The sequence below is a fragment of the Mustela nivalis genome (assembly GCF_964662115.1).
Source record: "Mustela nivalis genome assembly, chromosome: 2".
NCBI lineage: Eukaryota > Metazoa > Chordata > Mammalia > Carnivora > Mustelidae > Mustela > Mustela nivalis.
The window spans coordinates 74,276,479-74,298,080 of NC_139021.1; the positions used below are offsets into that span (position 1 = coordinate 74,276,479).

Below are 21,602 nucleotides of genomic sequence, written 5' to 3' on the forward strand. Positions count from 1 at the left end.
CTGATGATTGTTTCTACTTCCTTGGTGTTAGTTGTGATCTCTCCCTTTTCATTCATAATTTTACTAATTTGGGCTTTCTCTCTTTTCTTTTGGAATAGTGTGGCCATTGGTTTATTGATCTTATTGATTCTTTCAAAAAACCAACTTCTAGTTTCATTGATATGTTCCACTGTATCTCTGGTTTCTACCTTGTTGATCTCTGCTCTAATCTTGATTATTTCACTTCTTATGTGTGGAGTTGGTTTGACAAAACAGGAAAAAATACACAGTGAAAAAAAGACAGTCTCTTCAATAAATGATGCTGGGAAAACTGGATAGCTATATGTAGAAGAATGAAACTTGACCATTCTCTTACACCATACACAAAGATAAACTCAAAATGGATAAAAGACCTCAACGTGAGACAGGAATCCATCAGAATTCTAGAGGAGAAAATAGGCAGTAACCTCTTCGATATCAGCCACAGCAACTTCTTTCAAGATATGTTTCCAAAGGCAAAGGAAACAAAAGGGAAGATGAACTTTTGGGACTTCATCAAGATTAAAAGCTTCTTCACAGCAAAGGAAACAGTCAACAAAACGAAGAGGCAACCCACAGAATGGGAGAAAATATTTGCAAATGACAGACAAAGGTTGATATCCAGGATCTATAAAGAACTCCTCAAACTCAACACACACAAAACAATCATATCAAAAAATGGGCAGAAAATATGAACAGACACTTCTCCAATGAAGACATACAAATGGCTATCAGACACATGAAAAAATGTTCATCATCATTAGCCATCGGGGAGATTCAAATTAAAACCACATTGAGATACCACCTTACACCAGTTAGAATGGCCAAAATTAGCAAGACAGGAAACAACGTGTGTTGGAGAGGATGTGGAGAAAGGGGAACCCTCTTACACTGTTGGTGGGAATGCAAGTTGGTGCAGCCACTTAGGAAAACAGTGTGGAGATTCCATAAGAAATTAAAAATAGAGCTTCCCTATGACCCTGCAATTGCACTACTGGGTATTTAACCCAAAGATACAGATGTAGTGAAAAGAAGGGCCATCTGTACCCCAATGTTTATAGCAGCAATGGCCATGGTCACCAAACTGTGGAAAGAACCAAGATGCCCTACAACAGACGAATGGATAAAGAAGATGTGGTCCATATATACTATGGAGTATTATGCCTCCATTAGAAAGGATGAATACCCAGTTTTTGTAGCAACATGGATGGGACTGGAAGAGATTATGCTGAGTGAAATAAGTCAAGCAGAGAGTCAATTATCATTTGGTTTCACTTATTTGTGGAGCATAGCAAATAGCATGGAGGACAAGGGGAGATGGAGAGGAGAAGGGAGTTGAGGGAAATTGGAAGGGGAGGTGAACCATGAGAGACTATGAACTCTGAAAAACAGTCTGAGGGTTTTGAAGGGGCAGGGGTAGGAGGTTGGGGGGACCAGGTGGTGGGTACTAGAGAGGGCACGGATTGCATGGAGCACTGGGTGTGGTGCAAAAACAATGAATACTGTTACGCTGAAAAGAAATAAAAAAATTTTTAAAAAAAATCTTTTTTTTTTTTAGTTAAATGAAATAAAAAAAAATACACAAAGCGCTCTTAAAACTCAATAATAAGAAAACAACCCATCTAAAAAACTGACCGAAGATCTTTAATAAATAGCCCCCAAAGATATACATATGATAAGCATATGAAAGATGCATCATATGTCATCAGGAAAATGCAAATTAACACAACAATGAACTATCACTGCACACCTATTTAGAATGATTAAAATCCAGAACACTGAAAACAGCAAATGTTGGCAAGGATTTGAATTTTATGTATACCACACTGGGTTAATAACTGTATCTTTATAGTAAGTCAAGGAATGTTAGTCCTCTAACTTCTCCATCAATATTAAATGATGAATGAATATGGGAACTTTCATTGATTGCTTGTGGGAACACAAAATGGTACAGCTACGTTGGAAGATATTTTGGTAGTTTTTTATAAAAGTAAGCATACTCTTACCATATAAGCTAGCAATCATACTTATTGGTATTTAAGCAAAAGTTTTAAAAACTTATGTCCACACCAAAATCTGAACATGGATGTTTCTAGCATCTGTATTCATAATTGTCAAAACTTGAAGCGATGAAGATGTTAAAATTTGAAGCAATCAAGATGCCCTATTTACCTTTAGTAGGTGGATAAATCAATAAATTGTGGTACAACCAAACAGTGAATTTTTTTTCTAATTAACATATAATGTTTTATTTGCTTCAGGGGTACAGGTCTGTGACTCATCAGTCTTACACAATTCACAGCACTCACCATAGCACATAGGCTCCCCAATGTCCATAACCCAGCCACCCTATCCCTACCCCCTGCTCCCAGCAACCCTGAGATTAAGAGATTAATACTGAGATTAAGAGTCTCTTATGGTTTGTCCCTACCCCCCATGACTCCCTGCCCTACCTCTCAAGTTCCTCATATCAGGGAGATCATATGATAATTGTCTTTCTCTGATTGACTTATTTCACTTGGCATAGTATCTTCTAGTTCCATCCGTGTCATTGCAAATGGCAGGATTTCAGCTTTTTGGTGGCTGCATAGCATTCCAATGTGTATAAATAACATACCTTTATCCATCATCTGTTGATGGACATCTAGGTTCTTTCCATAGTTTAGCTATTGTGGACATCAAACAGTGGATTTTTATTCAACACTAAAAAGAAATGAGCTATCAAGCCATGAAAAGATATGGAGTAAAATTAAATATATGCTACTAAGTGAAAGAAGCCAATCTGGAAATACTATATATTGTAAGATTCCAAGTATGTGATGTTCTGGAAAAGGGAAAACTATGGAGACAGTAAAAAGATCAGTGGTTGCCAGGATTTAAGGGGAAGGAAAGATGAACAGTAGGAGCACTGAGGATTTTTAGGGTAGCAAAATTACTCTGTATGATACTGTAATGGTGAACATGTTATTATGCATTTGTCAAAACCAGTAGACTGTACAACACCAAGAGTGAACTGTAATGTAACTTATGGATTTTGGTGATAATGGTGTCATTGCAAGTGTATCAGTTTTAATAAATGTACTACTCTGATGAGGCGTTGTTAATAATGAAGGAGGCTATGCATGAGTGGGGGCAGGATGGGAAATCTCTGCAGCATCTAGTCAATTTTGCTGCAAACCTAAATTGCTCTAAAGAGTAAAATCTGTTTAAAATTCAAAAACTTATGGGCCTCAACAGACATTATAAAAAAAGTGAAAATATAATCCACAAAATGAAAAAAAAATGTGTAAGTAATACATTTGATTACAGACTTGTGTTCAGAATATGTAAAGAACTTTTATAAATGAACAACAAAACTGGTACATTTAGTACAATTTAAAAAATGGGCCAATGATTTGGGTAGACATTTATCCATAGGAGAGAAACAAATGGCCAATAAGCACATTAAAAGATGCTCCATATCATAAGCCATTAGAGAAAAGATAAAACCAGAGTGCCATACCACTTCACACCCACTAGGATTGCTAAAACAAGATAGACAATAATGAATGTTGGCAAGTATGTGGTGAAATTGGCAGTTATATGCATTGCTGGTGGGAATGTAAAATTTTGTAACCACTTTGAAAAACAGTTTGGCAGTTCCTTAAAATATGATACATAGAGTTACTATGTGACCCTTGATTGACCAGCTTGAGGCTGTATTTCTAAAGGGAGATTTTATATTTGGTTGGTTCTTTTAGGTATTTTAGAGGAGTATTACAAGTTAGGTACTACTTTTTATATTGATATCTTAAATTTCTGGACCATGCATGATACAGGCCTGTATTTCCATATTCTCCAACATTAGAGCTGGTATTTTTTTAAAAATTTAAATTCAATTAATTAACATATAGTGCATTATTAGTTTCAGAGGTAGAGTTTAGTGATTCATCAGTCTTATATAATACCCAGTGTTCATTGCATCAATGTGCCCTCCTAGAGCTGGTGGGTTTTTTTTTTTAATTCCTTTTTTTTTTTTTTAAGGATTTATTTATTTATTTGAGAGTGGGAACTTGAGAATGTGGGGGGAGAGGCAGAGGGATCAAATCCTTTAAGCAGACTCCCTGCTGAGCAAAGAACTCAATGCAGGGCTTGATTTTAAGACCCATGAGATCATGACTTGAACAAAAAATGAGTTGGTCATCCAACCTACTGAGCCTCCCAGGGGCCCCTATTTTTTTTTTTTTTTTTTTTTTAAGATTTATTTGAGAGAGACAGAGAAGGAGGAGGGGCAAAAAGCCAGGGAAAGAGAGAATCTTAAGCAGACTCCCCTGCTGAGGGTGGAGCCTAGTGCAGGGCTGGATCCCAAGACTCAGAGCATGACCTGAGCTGAAATTGAATCGGTTGCTTAACTGACTCAGCCTCCCAGGTGCATCTGTTTTTTGTTATTTATTTATTTATTTATTTATTTATTTATTTATTTATTTATATTTATTTATTTTTTAAAGATTTTATTTATTTATTTGACAGAGATCACAAGTAGGCAGAGAGGCAAGCAGAGAGAGAGAGAGAGGAGGAAGCAGGCTCCCTATCGAGCAGAGAGCCAGATGCGGGACTCGATCCCAAGACCCTGAGATCATGACCTGAGCTGAAGGCAGAGGCTTAACCCACTGAGCCAGCCAGGTGCCCCTGTTTTTTGTTTTTTAAACCTGAATATAGTCTGGGATTGAAAATATATACTATTATGATTAACAGTTGGAGATTTGATATTTTTTTAGTTTCCTCTTTCTCTGAAAAACTTTTTTTTTTTTTTAAGAAAGGCAGCCTTCCACATGTGGAGCCTCATTTGGTTGTGTCTGCCGTCTTGGAAGTTTGACTTCCCTACGTTCTCCTACAAATGGACCTTGGGAGTGTGTTTGGAGGTACTAGCAGGGGCGCACAGCTATTTCTATACATTTGACCCACAAGTGGTCCTTCTCCATTGGGGAAAGTTGTTCTCTGACCCAGCCTCAGCTTAGAGTAACACACATGGAGAGTTGAGGGAGGTTGGGGATACCTGCCTCATGAGCCAGATCTGCTGACTTAACCCTGGTGATCAATGAGGTGACAGATGTAGCAAGATTGCCCTCACAAGGCACCTGGGTGGCTCAGTCAGTCAAGTGTCTGCCTTCAGCTCAGGTCATGTTCCCAGGGTCCTGGGATTGAGTTCCGCGTTTGGGCTCCCTGCTCAGTGGGGATTCGGCTTTGCCCTCTGTTCCTACCCGCTGCTCACGTGAGTTCGCTCTCTCAAATAAATGAATAAAGTCTTTTTCTTTAAAAGAAGATTGTCCTCACATCCTCTTTCTCTGAAATTTTTGAAAATTTCTGATTATCAGGGGACTCCATTATAACTCCCTACATTTAGGCCCAAGGCCATATGTCCTGTTCTTATTTGGCCATTAAAACAGAGCCTTGCTTTTGGTGAATAATGAGTGTTTTCAATGCAGTGAAAAGCTCAGAGATGGCTCGCCACTCTGGTTTTTAGTTTCCTTTTTATTTTTGGCCCCCAGAGATTTTGCTTACTTTTTTTGGATCATATATTCATTTAAAAGAATTTTAAAAAATGGTCCATATTTCTAGGTGTTTTATAGTGGCAGGTTTTCTTAGGAAATATAAGTAAGCCACTGTCCTGATAAAGAAGGAAGTTAAGGGGCGCCTGGGTGGCTCAGTGGGTTAAAGCCTCTGCCTTTGGCTCGGGTCATGATCTCGGGGTTCTGGGATCGAGCCCCGCATCGGGCTCTCTGCTCAGTGGGGAGCCTGCTTCCTTCTCTCTCTCTGCCTGCCTCTCTGCCTGCTTGTGATCTCTCTCTGTCAAATAAATAAATAAAATTAAAAAAAAAAGGAAGTTAAGTTAGCATTCCGTATGAGATTCCACATCACTGATGTTATCTATGATAGTCCATCAATGGATATCTGATAAATAATATCTAATAGGTCTAAGTTTTCACTAGAATATTATTTTGGCCCTGTTTATCCAGATTTCTAAGTATAACATAAAGTTGAGTGGATTATATAACCCTGGGTTTGAAAAAGAAAAGTTAAAAATGGATAAGGCATAGCATGAGATGAGAACTATGTACACTTTACTGAAAAGTTATATTAAATAAAATTATGTACACTATATTATCCTATATGGATACCATATTATGTACTAGATATTATATATCTAATATGTATATCATGATATATAACACGTACACACAGTAATGCTGGTTTTAATCTACCAGTTTCTCTTCATCAAGGAACTGGTGAAAACCCTTCACCGAATATACTGAGTGAATAATTTTTGTTCACACTCAGCTGGGGCTCCCCTTCTTCCATTGTCCCAGTGTAGCTGACCTTTCCCTAAGTTCTCCCCTTCATTTATGCCTCTGGCCCTTCTGTGCTGTGAGTTCACTTCTTATACCAGGGACCTGAAGGCCCCAGGAAATCCAAAGATAAAGTTCTCATAAATTCTTTTTATTCATTGTATTTCTGAGGGGATTGGCCCTCTGCATTATGCTCTGTAGAATATGGTGTTGAGTACTTGATCATCTCGGAATACACTCCTTCTCTATTGGCTTATCTCTGAAGCTTTCTGGTCTTTTCTGAATCTTTGCCAGGTGTGATCTCAGTCCAACTGTTTCTCACCTTATTGGTAGAAGGGGTATTTGAAACACCTTATCTTTGACAGGTGGAGACACTCCTTGACCAGGATCTGACCTAAAATTACATTTTCTATCTGGCAGAATGAGGGACATACAGGCCTTTCATTTATAGAACAAGTTAACATGCTCCTTATTTGCAGAGGCTCAGAGGAGTACTGGATGACCTATTTTATTATCCGCAGTGGGCAACACAAGTTCTCAGCCTGTAGGGTCCGATGGCTTATTCAGGTCCTGGAAGCCCAGTTATTCACACAGGAGGGAATTGATATGTTTCCTGCTGTTAATGTTTGAGAAAATCAATGCTCTGTAGCATATATACCTACCTTAAAAAGCACAGTGAACCAAACATCTTTGCCTCTAGCTTTGACCACAGAGGGAGAACTAATTATTAGTCCTGCTATGACTTTAAGCAACAACGTTTCTCCTGTAATAGAGGAAGGACGGCAATGAAATTTACATTTCAACCAAAAGCAAAAAGAGCAATATTTAGTCTCAGCTAACAGACTTTTTTGAAGCCCTATTGTAACTTAAGCACACTGGTGGCAGCTTTTTACTCATAAAAAATACTTGTTACAGAGCACATACCACTAAATGAACCAAATGTACAAAGTGGGGTTTTCTGTTTAAATAAATAAGCACCATTTGACATCTGGTGAAAATATCTCCGCAGCACCCTTTGTTCTCTTTAGCTTACATTGACGGGGTTTTAAAGTTGAGAAACTGCCCTGTTAGGAAAGGAAGCACATGAAGAAACATGACTATTAGTTTTCCTTCACTGCAAATGTCTGAAAATTTCACATCTAGAGTCTGTAGTTATTATGGGGTTTGGCGTGTGGGTGGCTGAAAATATGGTACTTGGCCTTTTGGTGCCAAACTTTCACGCAGCTTCAGCTGTCTGTATACAAAAGACATGGCAGAACGTGTTGCTTTACTTTTAATATTCGGAATTGTTCGCCTTGCCAGTGGAATAGTGAGTATGTGGATGGTACTGCTGATCTCGGAGCCTGCCAGTCTCATAGAATCTTAATTGATGAAGATGCTGTTAGGAACCGAGGGAGCATGTGGGTGGGGGGTGGCTCAGGGAAAGTCTGCACATTAGAAAATGCTGCCCTGGATGCCGTTGCCTCTTGTATCCCCTCTTTTCCCTCCACATACCAATTTGCTATGTTTCCCCTTTCCTGCCTCTGATTAATGTCTTTGATTTACTCTGGCCCCTAATCCTCCTGTAGAAAGAAAGTATAAGTCATATTTCAAAGATCCTAAATGGCTTCTTTGATGGGTATTTCTTTCTATTTTCTTAGGTTCTGGGAAATGAAAATAAGTGATCTGGAAGCCCCCAGCTTCTGGACAACCTTCTCTGGAAGTTGGATATCGTAAAGGTCCTGCACCCGAAGAGAGCTGTGAGTTACGAGTCGTGATCCGCGGTGGCTGTTTTGCTTTCTGTCTGCGTGTCTGTCTTCCTTGCTAAGCTTTCAGTTTCCTTTCCTCATGATTTTCTTCCAACTCTGTCCCCTTTCTCCATATTTCTGTCTTCTTAAATGGAGAACTATTAAAGCCTCATGTCCTAGGGAAATTGTGAAGAATAATGCGGTGGCTAAGTTGTGTTACCTAAGGGAGCTGTGAAAATCACATCTCTGGAGAGTTTAAAAAAACAGTGTCAATATGAGAAGAATCTGTACAAGGTTCTGTCTTGAAGAGGCTGGAGTTTGGGGTACAACCACTCGAGCTCTGGCTGCAACAAACAGCCCATTCTTCACATCAAAGGTGAATCCTACGTGTGGATTCCAACCTAGGAAAGATTAAGGGGCACGGTGTCCTCTTTATTCTTGGTCACGACCATAAACCTTCCTTTCATCCATGAAGCCTGTCCTTCCTGTTTGTGCGGGATTTTTCTGGAGCAGGTTTGATATGTGATCTTGAAGAAGGGATACTTAGAACTGTGAAAACAAGGGCTTCCTATAGTTTCCTTCATTGTTTGTGCAACAAATATTTTTTGACTCTTTCCATGGACTTGCCTTTCAGGCACTGGGGTTGGGACTGGTGATTCAAAGAAAAGTTAGATGGGTTTCTTTCCCCAGAGATGCTCACTGTCTAGGGGAGGTAAGACCAACCACATAATTTGCGAGTTTGCAGGATTTGTGTGGTTCAAAATGAAAATCCGGAGCTCTTCGTGAAGAAGTTATTAAGAAATTCACTGTTTCACAGTAGAACACTAAGCCAAGCTCCCTTCTGAGCATGAGGCTCTGCGAGGTAGAATGCTCACGAGGCTGGCTGGGAGTAGGGGAGAGAAGTGACGCGTTTTGATACTGGGCTGGGCGAAAGGGTCCAGGGGAGCTCTGTACAAAGTCTCCTGGTGGCCCTGGGGACGGAGGGGTCCCTCCAAGTCAAGGAGGAGTGAGAAGGAAGTCTTCCCTCTCAGAGGTTTCCCTTCGTATCTCAGTGTCCCTAATGGACTTCAGAAATATGTATTTCTCACTCCTTCTCTGGGACACAATCACCAACAGCTTTGTCATGCTAGACTGAGTGTACTTTAATATGGAAATCCTTCCTTGTTCTGCCAAAAAAAATTTTTAAGTCATGGTACTATAAAAACCAACATACAACAATAAAATAATATTTTAAAAGAGTTGGTGAGGAAAATAAAGCAAAGATAATGTAAATGTAGGAAGAAGAAATAAAGGCAGTAATGAGACAAATATGTATTCTATACTTGTGCTAGAGATTTACTGCAAAGTTAATTTTTTAAAAATAGTTTGCATTTTAAAGATTTTATTTATTTATTTGACAGAGGAGAAATCACAAGTAGATGGAGAGGCAGAGAGAGAGAGAGGGAAGCGGGCTCCCTGCTGAGCAGAGAGCCCGATGGAGGACTCGATCCCACGACCCTGAGATCATGACCTGAGCCGAAGGCAGCGGCTTAACCCACTGAGCCACCCAGGCGCCCCTGCAAAGTTAATTTTTTAAAAATTGTGGTAAAATAGGGGCGCCTGGGTGGCTCAGTGGGTTAAGTCTCTGCCTTCAGCTCAGGTCATGGTCTCGGGGTCCTGAGATCGAGCCCCGCATCAGGCTCTCTGCTCTGCAGGGAGTCTGCTTCTCCCTTTCTCTCTGCCTGCCTCTCTGCCTTCTTGTGATCTCTCTCTCTCTTCAGATAAATAGATAAAATCTTTAAAAAAATAAAATAAAATTGTGGTAAAATAAACATACCATACAATTTATCATTTTAACTATTTTAAAGTGTGTCATTCAGTGACACTAAGGACATTCACATTGTTCTGCAACCATCACTGCCGTCCATGTCCAGAACTTCTTCATCATCCCAAACCGAACTCTGTACCCATCAAACAATAACTTCCCATTTCTCTCTCTTTCCAGGCGCCCCCTGGCAATTACCATTCTACTTCTCTCTATAAAATTGACTACTTTAGATATCTTATGGAAGTGGAGTCATGCAGTGCTTGTGTCCTTCTGTGACTGGCTTGCTTCACTTAGCATTAGTTCGTCAAGGTTCATCCGTGTTGTAGCCTGTGTGAGAATTTCGCTCCTTTTCAAGGCCGAGTAGCATTCTATTGTACGTACATGCTGCACTTTGTTTATTCATTCATCCATCAATGGACACTTAAGTTACTTCCACCTCTTGTGTTATGAATGATACTATTATGAACATGGTATCTGTATCTGTTTGGGTCCTTGTTCTCAATTCTTTTAAATGTATACCCAGCGTGGAGTTTCCAGATCATAGGGTAGTTCTATGTTTAATATTTTGAGGAATAGAAAATTTAGTTTTGAGGTTTCTAGCAGTCTTCTTCTACTTCTTCTTTTTTTTTTTCAAGATTTTATTTATTTATTTATTTAACGGACAGAGATCACAAGCAGGCAGAGAGGCAGGCAGAGAGAGGAGGAAGCAGGCTCTCTGCTGAGCAGAGAGCCCGATGTGGGGCTCGATCCCAGGACCCTGAGATCATGACCTGAGCTGAAGGCAGAGGCTTTAACCCACTGAGCCACCCAGGCGCCCCTTCTAGCAGTCTTCTCAAGAAAAGGAAGTGTAATAAAGTATATAATTCCCAGTGCCCTCAAGGTAAACATGGATCAGTTGTTTGTGAGACTAGAACAAACTTTCTCCCACAGGTACTTAGAAAGAAGGTGCCTTGAGTTTTGATGAGCGACAGGCTCTGTAATCACCTCAGAGTAAAGATGACAGCGCATTTCTAGAGGCTGTTCCGTGCGGATGATGGCACAGTGCCAAAGCACAGGTCGGTGATGCAGACCATGCGGGCCAGGCTTCGAGTGGGGGCTGGATCCTCTTAGGATGGAAATTCAAAAGGAGAAAATGGTCCACAGGGGAGAGAGAAATTAAGAAACACATCTAAGGGAAAAGGGAGTTTTCTTTAAGAAAGCATTCTGAGCACTTTGCAATTTAGAAAGGAGCGTTGCCCCTCCACCCCGCCCCGATAAACTGTTCTTTATTTCTCTCTGTAGCAAACCATATTGCTGATTAACCACTGCTTTCATAAACTTCAAGTGGGCCATTCACGCTGCCTCACTGCTGCTTAATGTCCTGTACTGAGCTTGCTCTTCCTGCAGTGCCGGCCTCGTGTTTTGTTTTTATTAGAAATTCACCTCGCCTTGTCTACTGAGGGGAAGGAGAGGGGAAATCACACCCCAGAGCTCCGCAAGCCCATAAAATGGCAGAGCTTCCTGGAGAAGGCTGTCCTGAACCCCAAGGCCCTGGCTGCCTGCGCCGTAATGAAATGCATGACTACGGAAGACAATAATAATTGCAGCGAAGGCTCGTTCCAGCTCCCGGATGATTTGGTGCTGTCAGGAGTGCGCTGTCCTCTGACATCCCAGGAGGCGAACAGCACCAGTGACTGCAGGCCCTGATTGGGGCAGTGAAATATTGCTGGCAAAAATTAAAAGGTCCCCGTGTCAAAATAATTCATGATATGCATATCTTCCATTCTGATGAAACGGCTGATATCCGGATTAGCAAGATAATAAAACTGATCAGGCTACAGTTAAACAATTTAAGTTGGAGAGCTGTTCATTTTGTAGGTGTCACTTGTCAGATCAAGGGGTCAAAGCAGAATGAAAGGCTCTCCCCGGTAACCTTCCGACGATGTGGATCTGGAATGTTCTTCATGATTTGTCCAAAGTTTTCATCATCGGGCTGCCGACTAGCATTACCGCGGCAGGCTGTGTTCTGACATTCAAATCCCCGGAATGACAGGTTATTAGGAGAGGAGGACTGGCTCTACATACATTAAGCACCGTATCTCTGACCTGTAATGTGAACTGATAGTGATATTGTAATTGAGTGAGTCTGAAAAAAAAAGAGGGGGGAGTCTTTATTAAAACATGGGAATAGAAAGGAAAGCATTTATATTTCTGATGATTTGTGGGTTTGTAAAATAAGCTTTTTGGTGATGATTTATTTTCCGATTCTACAAGGCTGAGTGCTGTGCATAGTGTTTATTTGGTGTAACAGTTATTAAACTAAGATAACACAAACTCTCTCATCCTCTTTCCACATGCTGAGCAGGCACAGATCAAAAGAGATTTGTTCTATTAAAGGCAGTAGCTTTAAAAGGAACAAAATGGACCCAAGTACAACCCGGGGCCAGGACTGCTCTTTAGGATGTTTGCCTTACAGCTCTGGCGTCACGAGCTGCTCCGCCTGAGGCTGAGATCTCTCTCCTCCAGGAGCCCGGCTGAGGACGCTGGGCAGCCTCCTTTATTGGTGTCAGTGACTCCATTGTGGGGTGGCGTCGTGCACTGGGAAACTAATTTAATGTGTGTTAACGGGGTCTTAGGTGATACCTTTCAGCTTTCTCATGAAATACCCTTGTTATTAGGGAGCGAGGCAGGCAAATCACTGAATTCATCGGTGGTTGTGGGCCTCCTGAAAGAGCCTGACTCTTTGGTGACCATAAAGAAGCTCAGTGGGGGCACTTGGGTGGGCTTGGTCGTTGAGCGTCTGACTCTTGCTTTCAGCTTAGGTCATGATCTCAGGGTCATGGGATCAAGTTCCACACTGGGCTCTGTGTTCGGTGGGGAGTCTTCTTGGGATCCCCTCTCTCTCTCTTCCTTCGCTCCTCCCTTCTCCTCTCTAAAATGAATAAATAAATCTTTAAAAGTAAAAAGAAACTCAGTATGGGAGTATATGTGTGTGTGTATGTGTGTGCACATGTGTGTGTGTAGGTGCACACATGTCTAGTGCATGTGTGTGAATACATACATGTTTGGGATCCTCTACTGATTTCATAGGGTAAAGATTGCTCAGAGAAAGCAATGAGCACTGTACCAGGCATTGGGAAACTGAGGTTCTTAGATGAATTTCAGCAATGACACACTAAGTGACCTTGGGCAAGTTAACCAGCACATCTATCTGTAAAATGCAGTCATAGTTGTCATGGTGCTATAGTAAGGGAGAAATGACATGAGCGGCATGAAAGCCATTATAAACTACAATATGATCATAAAATATTATTGTTAAACTAAGATAGGACCGACACATGTTTAGCCTCATGCAGGGTTGTTATATCTACATTTTTTGGATATTATAGGAGATTATATGCAGGATTATATAGGAGATTAATACAGATGCTTCAATATTTGAAGTATATTCTATAAAAATACCCCCCCCCCATGAAATACAGTAACTTAGAATATTTTGGAAACTGTTATTATCTTCAGTCTCTGTTTAGTTCTCACTATTACTATTTTTCATTTTATGAATTTTTCTGGGGTGTGTATGTGTGTGTAAAATCTTCACATGCAAAAGAGGCATCGCAGCCTGCCCCAAAATTGAAGCTAGTGATTATTGCTCTTCTCGTTTTACAGATGGTGGTCTAACAAGGGTGTTCAGAAATGCCAGTAGTGAGTCAGCAGGAGAGAGTAAAGGCAAGGATGATCCAGGATTTCCTGCTTAAGAAACTGGGTGAATGATGGAGACATTTTTAGAGACAATGAATGCTGAGAGAGGGAGAGTTTCTGGGATTAAAAAATAAGAGTTTTATTTGGGACAGATCAAGTTTGAAATGCCTATTATGTTACGTCATTTCCTGCTATAAGTTGAAGGATAGTATCCCTGAATGGTTTACTTTTATATTCACATAGGAGAAATGTTATAAATTAATTAACTTACAAATGTTATAAATGAATTTTAGTTAAGTAGATAAATTACAAAAATAAATCAAGGCATTTCTTCAATCCAATAAACACAATGATGTTTAAGGCCTTGTGTATAATGAATACATATGTAGCTTCTCCATGTGAGAAAAAAAAAATACAACAGTAGAGAGTAGTGATCATTGTGGGTGAGGGTAATCAAAGAATGCTTCCTGGAGGAGGTTAGTTTAAAAGGAGACCAAAGGAAGCTGGGTTGATGGATGAGAGATACAAGGGCATTTTGGAGGGGAAAACACCATGAGTAACTGCTTCAAATAAACATCTGGATGGAGGCCTATCAAAATATAAATCTCATTTAATAAGAGTGTAAGTAAATGGTAAGTAGAGACAGAAATAAAGAAAAATTGAAATAATGGAAGAGCAAGAAGAGCTAGTATTTCAGGAATAGCTGTGTGGAATGATGTCTGTGTGAATTCATGTATACTGTATACTTTTTCAGCAACTATCAGGGACTGTGAGTCAAGGACAGGTGAAGGAAGCCAGGTTTCAGTTCAATGAGAAAACTTACACTTACACACATACAGAAACTGATCAAATATAAGTTACCAATGGATTTCTGGATGGAGAGTAATCCCAGGTACTGGGATCTTGGACAGCCAGAGGCCAACTCTCCATACCTGTTCATGAAGATGTGTATGCACGGCTCGTGTTTGGCCACTAGGGTGCTTCCTGGTCTGGTGATTTAGGAGACAGAAGAACTAAGAGTGAAAGTGTTTGGATAAACACTTCTAGTAAATAAAATATTTTGTGACACTTACAAATTTGTCTAAGGCTACTGGCTAGCTGGACGTAGTTTTGCTATGTCCTAGGCTAAATCACTCATTGGAAAGATCTGGCTGAGTCTAAGCTACTTATATCAGTATAGATATTTTGATTTATTAAGCCAAAGGACTTGTTAGTAGCAGGTATTAGAGGGTCAGTATGTCCAATGAGTATGATCCCACTATACTTGTATTTTGAAAAATAATACATAAAAGTTGGTTTTTGTACGTTTAGGAAGTGTTGCCAATGTCTATTGTGCAGGGCATTGTAAGAGAGTAAAAGAAGGGAGGAACAGATGACTCGTGATGTCACCCAACCTTGCTGTGGCTGAGATGCTTCCATGGGAAGACCTGATTGGTGTTTTTCAAAAGAAGTGGTTAGTCTCGTTAACCACCTGTAACAGCTCAGTTGAGACCAGAAACCTTCCTGAATTGATATACTCCAGTGCTTATTTACAGATAATCATAATTCCATAAAAGGTGAAAGCGAAGTTGAAAATAAGGTGCTGAATCAAATTTGGTCAACTTTCTGTTTATGTTGGAAGTATACATAGAAGAAAACTTCAACTTAAATGTTTTACCAGGATCAGCACAGATAATATTGTCTTATATAGGGTCTATAGTGTTATTTGCCTACTTGCATACTGAAATTATTTTTCGTTTTCAAAATCATATTTTCTCCCTTGGAAGCCTTTGATTTAATAAATACACATGGCTTCTGGTTCAGAGGTGAAATATTTAATCAGATGTTCATTGTAGATCAGAGACTTTCGGGTTATACTGATAAAGTGTTTATAAACTCCTGTATCATAGATCTAAAATGTTTCAGGATTTCCCAGTATGGGTAGCAAAAGTGGAGAGCATCCTGAATTTAGTTCTAAGGAATTCCCTTATACCAGACCTGTGGGCTTATAAAAAATAAGCTTTTGTCGACACAGTATTCTTGGCCTTTATTTTTAAAATTTCTTTACCTTTATTATCATTACTCTATTGTATTTAGTCCCATAATAGAAGGGAACACTTCTCAATATGTAGCCTCCACTTATCAGAAAGAGTGAGAGAGAGAGCTGGGGCTGTTTAGGATTATGGTTTGTAATGGTCTCAGGGGTGATATGGTCTAACTTAAGTTCATAGAGATATCTTTGTTCTTACAGTTCTTGACTGAAGAATTTGTAACATTTCAAACAAAAAAAAATGAGGTACCTTTGGTGCCTTCCTAAAGGGAGGCATCACATTTTGGTGGAATGGAGCACGTGCTCTGAACCCAAATCTCTGCACCGTAGCTGTGTGATTTTTGGATGGGATGCTTACATCTCTCGGTGCTTCAATTCTCCATCTGTGAAATGAGGAACGGTAATAAATGGTAAATTATCTCATAGGGTTAGTGCAAGGGTTAAATTAGTTTATTTATTTATTTATTTGTATTTTATTTATTTACATGTTTATAAATTATTTACTCACAGCACTGACTAACGTAGGCTAATACTATAATTCACCATTTTCCACTGTGGGCTCATTACCCTCATTGGCTTTTGGTGAGATAGGACTTAGCTTTTTCCTCTCATTCCTTTGAAATTTAGGGGCCCATGCCAACTATTATCTTTATTGTGTGTTTGGAGCTTTATAATTTAGTTCATTATTTAGCAGCACTGCTAACCCTCTCCTTAAGGCACTAAAATAGAAGCTTTCTTATTGGTCAAACTCTAGAAGGGGCAGGGGAAATGGCCCCCCCAGGGGAGGAGGAAGCCAGTGGGAGAGTTAGGGCCTGGAGACGGACTTCAAAGGGGGCTGCCCCCTTGCTGTGCTCTGCCCCCTTGCTGTGCTGTGCTAGGTGTCTGTCCCTACAGTGCTCAGATCTGGCGAAGTTGCTTGCTGGGTCCTTCTTCAGGAGCAAGCGGACATTGTGTGCTGTGGTTCTGCGTCTCGCCTACAGGGGGCAACACCGCAGCTCTGGTCATTCGTCTGTACCCTCATGTCCCCTCCTATTTCCTTTCTGAAATACATTGTTTTTACAGCCCATCTAATTTGGGTGTAAGCTTGGCCGGCCTCGTTGTCATTTTAATATATATTATTTCAGTTTTTCACACAATCTGTAATTTATTTTATTGACTTCCTAATAAATGGGGGGGGGGGCAAAGCTCTTATTTCCATATGGACTGTGCATTTTGGAGAAGCTTCTCATGGCTTGATACTAGAGCAAATCCACTCTGGCTCATTTTCATCCCTCCCACTTGAGGTTTATGTGTCTCTCCTCTCCTAATTTTTCATTAGAATATAGTAATAGTCTGAGGAAAGGGTGATCCGATATGTGATATATTTCATTATGTTCTTATGGTAAGGGCAGCGTCTACAGTGGGAGAGCATCACTAAGTTTTCGGCACGGTAATTTATTCCGCAGCATTTAAATGCTGTAATTTTCACACGGAGGCACATGCTGCCACATCTATCTTCCCCTGGACCAGTCTGTCTTGCTCTTTCCTTTTCATCTGTTTTGTTTTTGCATATTTTTTTCATAAATTCGACAGATGGCCTCTTGATGAATCCTTGATAATACTGTCATGTAAAGCAGCTAAGACTAGAAATCATCTCGCAACAATTTTTCATTGCAAAGGGAAAATTGAACAGAGACAAACATCGCTAAGTCCATAACAACAGCCACAAAATATCCACTTCGTGTAAATAAAGAGGACAGGCTTGCCTCCTCATGCTTCCACACAAATGCCAACGTCCTTTGAAAGTCCTCTGAATATTTCATGTTGTGTTTCGATCCCCCTTCAAGCCTCAGGTTGGTTGAGGTTTGTGGGTTTTCACATTCTGAACATTTGCCCAGCCTCACGTCCTCTCTCTTCTCCCTGAGCCCCTCCTCCCAGGGCTTGGTAATTGTGGATCAGGTGAAGTTTGCGTCCCCTCATTTCAAGGTCATGCACCAGTAGGACCATTTTCCTGACTCAGAGGGCACGTAATTTCACAGCCGTGTACTCCTCATTAATCCCCCCGAGTGGGGGCTTGGGAAGTTCCAGATCACAGGTTTGTTTTTGTCTTGTTCTCTGACTCAGTGCCTCACAAAGGGATTAGATTAACCCCTTTGATTGTATTTGTGTCTCACTGCCTCCTGTTCGAAATAAAGTGATTTCTGCCACCCTCCCTCCAGTCCCCCTACCCCACCCCTTCCCATTTCCTGTCCTCATATTTTTTTCCTCTCATTTAATGAATAGGATGCAGTTCATTAAAGAGAGATTTGTGGCAAATACAGGGAATTGTTCATTTATGGTAGTAATTACAGCTTTCTTTTCAGATAGACACATATATATGTATGTATATATTTCCCCATTCTCTTTCAGAAGCCCATTTATAGCGTCACAGAGATGAAAATGTCCTGTCCAGTGGGTGTGAAGTGAAACCCCTCTGGGTCTGAATTCTTATAGTTCCTAAAAATTAGAGTGTCCTGAAACTAGAACATTATTAATTTGTTTCTCTGTGCTGTTGGCTTCTAGGATGAGGAGGCACAGTATCTCGGGCAAGATCTTACCTCATTTTAAAATGGCTGCTTTCTCCTTGCCTTCCCTTTCCTGCCTCATTCCTAATCCTGCTGGCTTCTGTGACTCTCAGAGACCACAAAAGGGGCCCTTTGGGGCCTTTTACAGTTCCCTCTTTGCAGGTACCGAGATTTCCCATTTTCCACGAGGGGTGGGGAAGGGAGGTGTTAAGTAACTCACCTAAAGTCCACATTATTAGAAGGGTTGCAGTCAGACTGAACTCAGCGCTCCTAGATCTCACAGTCCACCCTGTCTCCTTCCTCTATTCTATCCTGCTTCCTCATCTGAGAAGCTGTTCAAGGGTCCAAATTAGTTAACTAATTAATTAATTTGAGAGAGAGCATGCCCGTGCGCATGGAAGGGGGTGCAGAGGAAGAGGGAGAGAGAAGATCTTAAGCAGGCTCCACGTTCAGTGTGGAGTCCAATGTGGGGCTCACTCACAAGACCCTGAGATCATGATCTGAGCCAAAATCAAGAGTCGGATGCTTAACCGACAGGGCCACCCAGGTGCCTGTAAGCTCCAAACTCAAGACCAATAGCCCCATTTTCAAGCTTATGTATTTGCAAATGCAATGTGAAACTGTACTCCATTTGAAGCGATGATGCATTTCCTTTTTCTCTTTCTTATCCCTTTGACAATAAACATGAGCTCAGAAATAATCAAACAGAATTGGAGTGTGCTGGGCTCCATTCCAACTTAAGAGACAGGATATCAAGCCTGCCCAGACAACTGCCTGCCCTCTCTTCAGGGAAGCAGGAGAATGCAGGGACGGAGAGCATCAGCTGTCAGACAGACCGGGTTTGAATCCTGACTTCTCTGCTTCCTTACGTTATTTTACTTTTCTCTATCTAGGCAGGAACACAGATTGTTGTGAGGATTCAAAGTTAACACATGTATAGCAACTTTGGAAGGTCTCTGGCTCAGAGCAAACACTCAATAAGTAAGAGCTATTGGTTTGGTTGTTGTTAGGAGCGTTATTCTGCGGTTTACTATGGGGCACCTGGCTGGCTCAGTTAGTAGAGCACGAGACTCGACCTCAAGGTTGTGAGTTCAAGGCCCACGTTGGGCATGGAGCCTACCTAAAAAACAAAACAACAAGAAGAACACATACTCTATGGTCCACCAGACAGAGAACCCCAGGAACACACCTAGAGCCAAACCTAAGTTAGGTTTGCTTATTTGCTGCCATCAGGGATGATGTCCCTCAGGGAACTTTAGGGCAAATTGCTAAGAACCACTTGGAAGGCCTTATTGTAGGATATAGGCTTGAGCCGGGTAATCCTAAGGAGCATTTAAAGAAACAGAAGCCAGTGTTGGGTGGGTAGTGGTAGCCTGATGACTGGATAGCCCGGTAGTGTTTTATCCAGGGGAGGAGGGGGATTAAAATGGGACCATAGTTGTCACTGGTAAAGCGGCAGAAGCTATCCATTTAGTCACAGGATGAGGGATGTTTAGTATCCTTGTCTCTGCCTCATGCAACATGTGAGCTTGGACAGGCTTTGTCTCTGCCTTGATCCCCTGCATCTATGGAATGACTTAGGTATGTGTTTATTCTTGTGAGCATTGTTTATGTGCTGTTGTGACTGTTGTGGCTTAGGAGGCAACTGCCAAGACTTTTTTTTTTTTTTTTAACCACTTTATCATTGATTAGAAGCCTTCTTTGACATATTTTGAAAGAAACCAGATACTTAATAGAACTTATTGAATGCCTTCTCTTAAGTGTCTTAAAAGATAACCCTCACTTTATCCTCATAAGAACCTTATGAGGGGGGTACTATTATCTTGATTTTAAGATGAGGAACTTGAGACAGAGAGCATTTCAGTAACTTGTCCAGAGTCCCAGCTAGTAAGTGACCCGTGATTGCTTTTCTCTGGTGTGCTCCATTTCCTCATGGAAGGAAGACTCATTCCCTTTAGGTTCAGAGAATTCTGATAACCTCTCTTGTGACTGAGGCATCATTAAAGGTGGGAGTTCCTTTTTCCTCTCTGCTATGTGGCATTTCTGTTATTTAAGTGTGCAGATGGATTCTGGGAGAGGAAACATAAATTTAATTTGTGGACCTGGGTCAAGAGGTTGGGAGGACTCGGATGCTCTTGGAACTTTTATGGGACTGGTTGCATAATATGGTAGGAGCTCAGGGAGGTGGGTTGTTACGGTGAAAACACTTGAGAGACAAATAGGGAGACAGCTGGATGAAATATATTGTTATGGACAGTTTGGTAATATTGGTATGACAATAAAGTTTTAGAAAGTACTGAGAGTCTGTTAGGGTCTGGATTTTGTATTTCACTACAGAGAGGTGATAACTGGTATAATGGAAGAGGGCCCTGGTAGTGAAAATGAAATTCAGAAAGGTAATATAAAAATGTAATAGGGAAAAAAAACCTTGAAAAGTTCTTATTTTAAAAGCTAATACTGGGGTGCCTGGGTGGCTCAGTGGGTTAAGCCGCTGCCTTCGGCTCAGGTCATGATCTCTGGGTCCTGGGATCGAGTCCCACATCGGGCTCTCTGCTCAGCAGGGGGCCTGCTTCCCCTTCTCTCTCTGCCTGCTTCTCTGCCTACTTGTGATCTCTCTCTGCTGTCAAATAAATAATAAAATCTTTAAAAAAAAATAAAAGCTAATACTTGGACATACAACAAATATTCATTGAAAATATAATATATGCATGGCATTGTAATAAATCCTGGGAATACAATATATCACAGGGAAGACAAGCACCCTGACCAAATTCCTCCCTTTTAAAATTACATTCAACAAATACTGGGCACCTAATATGTGGTAGGCCCCACACACACACCAGAAAAATGAAACCAAACCAACCAACCAACAAAAATAAAAACCAGCCCCAAACCAAAATGCAGATGAAAAACAGGCACATACTCCAATGAAATGAAATGAAATAAAATAAAATAAAATAAAAGTAGCCTTTGCCTTCAAGTTACTCATTCTTTGCCAGCCAGCAAATGAGGAAGAGTTTTTCCTGCCGACAATATTTTGAGATAAAGGACTCTTATTCAAAGCTGCCTCTCTGACTGCTTTGCTGTCTACAAAATACATTTCTTTTTGGCTCCCAGATTAATGTTCAACTCACTTTCATTGAGTGCAGCAGGCGCGATGTGCGGATGTTTTGCTACTGCCTTTTCTCTCTCCGCAAGAATGTGCCCTGGGCATTTTTCCCTCCGCCACACAGTGAGGATGCTAAGGTACAGAGTGGGCAAGTGAGTTGCCAGGCTTCATACGGCTAGAAATGATAGAGATGGAATTTAAACTCAGGTCTCCTCCCTTAATAGAAAGCATAACATCAGGCAGTTGCAGAATCTTTACACTTGTTTTTTCATTTGCTTCAGCCTTCAAACAAATTCCTCACTAATTTTCACCTTTACTCACTCCATGTACCTACTCTCTTTTATTTTTTTAAGATTTTATTAATT

The 21,602-nt window shown here is 40.7% G+C and overlaps 2 long non-coding RNA genes across 4 annotated transcripts in view; one reads left to right on the forward strand and one right to left on the reverse strand.

The window, feature by feature from the left end:
* LOC309858860 overlaps positions 1-21,602 on the forward strand; it is a 348,226-nt gene that overhangs the window by 69,157 nt on the left and 257,467 nt on the right. For all 3 annotated transcript variants that reach the window (XR_014308388.1, XR_014308389.1, XR_014308390.1), the window contains one exon: positions 7,985-8,083. This is a non-coding gene — a long non-coding RNA (uncharacterized lncRNA). The remainder of the gene's footprint in view (positions 1-7,984; positions 8,084-21,602) is intronic.
* On the reverse strand, positions 10,916-21,406 carry LOC309858861. Its single transcript, XR_014308391.1, has 3 exons — positions 21,263-21,406; positions 15,836-15,968; positions 10,916-12,003 (listed from the first exon to the last, which is right to left on the reverse strand). It is a non-coding gene; the product is annotated as an uncharacterized lncRNA (long non-coding RNA).